Consider the following 5,749-nt stretch of genomic DNA (forward strand, 5'->3'; position numbering starts at 1 on the left):
TGAATATCAAACTGCTTTTCTTGATCTCAATCTGACTTTCTCTCTTCCCTACTTAAAGTAAAACTTTTCTTCCCCTGGTTTCCAGCTTTTACTTTATCAAAAACTTCTTCTTTTTGACTGGATTGTCCTTTAATCACACTATTATCTCTCAACCAGAGCCTATGGTCTGCCCTGGGAGAGGCAGAAGAGTATATACTTTATCCATATCATCTGTGATTTAATACTTGTGTTACGACTTCTCGGATTGTGAACATGTGTCAAAGTTTTATTTCAAACTTACCATTTGGGAAAGGCTTCCAAGAAAACCAATTCAAAGATTAACTCTTGGCAGAGCCATTTTATGAGGAAATAAATGGTTACGTAATCCTTGTTAGATTTTACAATCTAACATGTCTAGTAGTTAAAGATCATAGGGTTATTGAAAGATAACTATAAACTGGGTGAGGTTACTCTAATTTCTCAAAAGGGGTTCGTATTTCTTTATAGTCTATCAAAAAATTGCTCAAGCATTTTATCATGAATACTAGATACTTCCCAGAAGGTGCTACTAATTACCTCACACCCCAGAGTTCTGCCCCAGCTCAAATATGGGAGAACTTTCTTTCTTAGTGTCCTCCTCTTCTCTCCTTTTTTTTTATTTGAGAAATTCTTGAAAGAACCATTTTGGTCAAGAGAAAGTCTATTCTCATTGCATTTTTGTCCTGAGTATATTAAGTAAGTTTGTTGCTTAGTCACTTTTTATAGTGTTTACAAATGGCAGAAATTAGACATAGGTTTAATTTACATCATCACAAACAGCAGTAATATTTGTACCTACATTGTTATTATTCCATTAAACCATCTTTCTAGTTAATATTCCTGAAATCAGGATATGTCTTACAACTAAATATATATAAACACAAAGAGATATGCGTGCATGTACATGTGCACGTGCTCACACACACACACACATGCACGCATCCATCCCTCCTGCTGTAAAGCCGTTTGAATCGATAGTATGTCTTAAATAAATTAGAAAAATACGTATAATTTTATACAAACTGACACCTTAGATGCTGCCTTTGATTGTTAGCTTTCTGAGAGCAGGTCTATTGTTTTTCTTCATCTGTTTAATCCCTTTATTATGCCTTAAAGATCAGAAGGGTGGGGTAATGCAGTCTAGTCCTCATTCTGTGAAAGGCTCTTACTGTCAGTTGACTCCAGTGGAAAAGTTGGGAAGGTGTAAGGTAATGAATCACCTTACAGAGAGCAATTTGACCTTTGTCCTTGGTTCCTGAAAGATAATGTTTAGAATTTCCTGAGTAATTGAGGTGGTTTTTGTTAACTAGTCCTAAAGACTATACTGGGAGATTTGTGCCAATGAGAAGGGGGCTGACCAAGCCAAAAGGACTACCTTATGGCCTGATATCAGCTGACCTCAGGGAGGGAGGGGACCATAATTCAATCATGCATATGCAATGAGCTACCTGTCATGCATATGTAGTGAAGGCAATAAAGGCTCTGGACACAGAAGATGCAAGAGCTTCCTGGTTGGTGAAAGACACCACACACATGGAAGAGTAGCACACCCTTTTTGGGACATAGAAGCTCCGTGTTGGGAATTATCCTGGACCTTGCCCCACTCATCTTTTCTTTATGCTGATTCTGATTTGTATCCTTTTGCTATAATAAATCTGTAATTATAAATATAGTACTTTATGTGGGTTCTGTGAGTCATTCCAGTGAATTATTGAACCCAAGAGTACTAGAGCCAGGAGGTGAAAATGAGGAGGCCCAGGGCAGCCCCCTGAGCTTGTGGTTGGCATACTGAAGGGATGATGAGAAAACCCCAAATCTGTGGCCAGCAAGTCAGAAGTAAGGGTGTTGTGTGGACTCTGGAGCTTGTGACTGCCATCTGTATATTTGGCAGTCTTAAGGATGGTATCCTTTTAAGTTGTGAGATCTGACCTAGCTCCCAGTGGCTCGGGTCAGAGAGAAAGTACTGCATGGGCAGCTAGTGTCAGAGATGATTGAGAAATGGGAAAGTGGGGATTTGATTAATCCTCACATTTTGGGGATTGGATTTATGTCCATGTTAATGGTAGAAAGAAGGGTAGAAACTTTTTATCCCCCTTGGATAGAGAAAAAGGAGTCGCTGTTAAGTCTGATCCAGATAGTAGCCCTACCTCAAAATTTATAATTTCCTGGTTGCTTGAGATGTCTCTTTTCATTATGAAGGTTCTCTGATCCCTGTCTTGGGCCTTGAGTAGGTAACAACTATCCTATCTATCGAAAGCTTGGGTGTGCTTTTAATCTATGTGCATGGAGATCGGGAAAGTTGCCCTTATTATTCCAGCTTTGTGGTTTAAACATCTATAACAAAAATCAGGTTTTTACCCTGCCAAAGGTGACGGATTTTCAGTAGTACTCCTGGTTGTTGTTCTGTAAAGGCATCTCTCTTTTCTGCTATTTGAATTGTGTTACAAAAAAAGGACATTTATACAGACCTTCAGCATAGACCAGGCCCCTACATGAAGGAGACGAGAGCAGATTAAAAATTCTAGAGTGTCACACATTCTATGCCCCATATATTTAGTGTGGTACTTGGCATTTAGTACACTAACATTGTTTTACTGGTGATGGGTGCTTGTGGCAGTGCTGACAGGTTACAGATAGGGCTTTCCAGCAACACTGCTATTACTCGAGGCTATTCCTCAGCCTTGCAATTCTAGAAAGTGGAATTTTTCAGTATACTCAGCAACCATTAGCTGCTCCATGGCAGACATGTTGACTAAATTCCCACAACTCTGATAGATAAAGCAGAGTGCAATGACATTAACTTACACTGGAGTACACCTTTTTGTAGTAACAGGAATGGTCATAATCCTGTCTGTAGGATGCCCTTGGAATTTAAAAGACTAATTAATTGGAGTGTGATTTGTGGATGTGGAACCAAAACAAGGGTATAGAATCAAAATTTGAGGGGAATATTTTACCTAAGCTTTAGGAAATTAAAAAAAAAATCATTAACCTACAACAGAGAAAGTTTCTTTACTGACTGCAGTTGGACAAAGGTATTTAAAGTCAATGAGAAAACTCTGAGTAGCAAGTGGATAAAAAGGAGTTAAAGGGAGAGCTTACTTTATATCTATGAGAAAAATCATATCGTGGCCATTTTTATTAGTGACTGAAATCCAGATATCCAAGTCTTTACAAAGAGCCCAAAACAATAACAAATATTACTGGTTAGCAGTTGACTTAAAAAAAAAACAAACTCTCAAGCCTCAGATTTAAAGTATGAAAAATACTATTCAAAGAAGTTAATTGTGAATGGAAATAAAATGTGACATAAAACGACTTCTAAAGTATTAGAAATGTAAAGAATTTTTAAAGGTGGTACGACTGAAAAAACATGATAAAAATAAAACTCTTTTTTTTTTTTTTTAAGAGAATAGGGACTATTAACACGCAATAGCCAGCTTGATAAATACAGTCTGATGAGCTGAGTTGGGTAGATATTCTCAACTTTTTTCCTGGTTGGATTGTGTTTCTGTGGTGGGAGAGTACAATGTATGCCTTAGTTGGTGCCGCTAATGTGGAGCCTTTTGACCCTTGTACCGATAACAGTGGAGTCAGAGGTGAAACTACACAGAGTTTAAGGATTCAGAAACTTCAAATATGAAACATCCCGCCTCACTTACAGTGGGAGGTGCTGGATAGTTTACTAGTCCAGTATGGAGTGGTGGAGAGCTGTGAGCAAGTGAACACTGACTCGGAGACTGCAGTTGTAAATGTAAATGTAACCTATTCCAGTAAGGACCAAGCTAGACAAGCATTAGACAAACTGCATGGATTCCAGTTGGAGAACTTCACGTTGAAAGTGGACTACATCCCCGATGAAATGGCAGCTCAGCAGAATGCCTCCCAGCAGCCCCGAGGTCGCTGTGGGTTTGGGCAGAGGGTCTCACTGAGGCAGGGGTCCCCAGGATCAGTGTCCAAGCAGAAACCGTGTGACTTGCCTCTACGACTGCTGGTTCCCACCCAATTTGTGGGAGCCATTTTCCTATAGGAAAAGAAGGTGCCACCATTCGGAACATCACCAGACAGACCCAGTCTAAAATTGATGTCCATCGTAAAGAGAATGCAGGTGCTGCTGAGAAGTCAATTACTATCCTCTCTACTCCTGAAGACACCTCTGCAGCTTGTAAATCTATTCTGGAGATTATGCATAAGGAAGCTCAAGATATAAAATTCACAGAAGAAATTCCCTTGAAGATTTTAGCCCATAATAACTCTGTAGGCCGACTTATTGGTAAAGAAGGAAGAAACCTTAAAAAAATTGAACAAGGCACAGACACTAAAATCACAATATCTCCGTTGCAGGATTTGACGCTGTATAATCCGGAATGCACCATTACAGTTGAAGGCAGTGTTGAAACATGTGCCAAAGCTGAGGAAGAGATAATGAAGAAAATCAGGGAGTCTTATGAAAATGATATTGCTTCTATGAATCTTCAAGCGCATTTAATTCCTGGATTAAATCTGAATGCCTTGGGTCTGTTCCCACCCACTTCAGGGATGCCACCTCCCACCTCAGGGCCCGCTTCAGCCATGACTCCTCCCTACCCACAGTTTGAGCAATCAGAAATGGAGACTGTTCATCTGTTCATCCCAGCCCTATCAGTCGGCGCAGGGACAGCATATCAAACAGCTTTCTCGCTTTGCAGGAACTTCTATTAACATCGCTCCAGCTGAAGCGCCAGATGCAAAAGTGAGGATGGTGATTATTACTGGGTCTCCAGAGGCTCAGTTCAAGGCTCAGGGAAGAATTTATGGAAAAATTAAAGAAGAAAACTTCGTTAGTCCTAAAGAAGAAGTGAAACTTGAAGCGCACATCAGAGTGCCATCCTTTGCTGCTGGCAGAGTTACTGGAAAAGGAGGCAAAACGGTGAATGAGCTCCAGAATTTGTCAAGCGCGGAAGTTGTCCCTCGTGACCAGACACCCGATGAGAATGACCAAGTGGTTGTCAAAATAACTGGCCACTTCTATGCTTGCCAGGTTGCCCAGAGAAAAATTCAGGCAATTCTGACTCAGGTAAAGCAACACCAACAGCAGAAGGCTCTGCAAAGTGGACCACCTCAGTCAAGACGAAAATAAAGGCTCAGGAAACAGCCCACCACAGAGGCAGAGATGCCAAACCAAAGACAGATGTCTTAACCAACAGATGGGCGCTGAACCCCTATCCAGAATCACATGCACAGGTTTTTACCTAGCCAGTGGTTTCTTTGAGGCCCAGGCAACTTTTGAACTTCTGTCTCTGTGAGAATGTATACGTTATGCTCTCTAAAATGTATGACACCCAGCTTTAAAAAGAATTTGGTGGTGGAGGGAGAGAGAGGAGCTCTGCACTTCCCTTTTGTTCTATTCTCACTTGTAACAAATATTCCCCCAGGAATTAATGTTCCCCCAGTAACGCCAGAGGTTAGTTTAATGATGCAATTGCTAAATTCATCAAATAAATAAAAACGGTTTGCTCCTAAGTAGAATTACAGGAACTTAAACGTTAAGCCACTAGCACAGAAAAACTTTTGTTTTATTTTTATCTAACACTAACATGAATAATCTAAGGGAAGTGTTGAATGGTGTTGGCAGGGGTATTAAACGTGCATTTTTACTCAGCTACCTCAGGTATTCAGTAATGCAATGAAAAGCAAAATTGTTTTTTATTTTTCGAAAATTTTATATGCTTTATAAAGATGAAAGTCCAAC

At 40.1% G+C, this 5,749-nt stretch overlaps 1 pseudogene; it reads left to right on the top strand.

Moving 5' to 3' along the window:
• Positions 1 to 3,547: 3,547 nt before the first annotated feature.
• LOC101361357 (insulin-like growth factor 2 mRNA-binding protein 3) lies at positions 3,548 to 5,234 on the top strand (annotated as a pseudogene).
• Positions 5,235 to 5,749: the final 515 nt, after the last annotated feature.

Source organism: Trichechus manatus, unplaced genomic scaffold, assembly GCF_000243295.1.
Source record: "Trichechus manatus latirostris isolate Lorelei unplaced genomic scaffold, TriManLat1.0 scaffold00059, whole genome shotgun sequence".
NCBI classification, from domain to species: domain Eukaryota; kingdom Metazoa; phylum Chordata; class Mammalia; order Sirenia; family Trichechidae; genus Trichechus; species Trichechus manatus.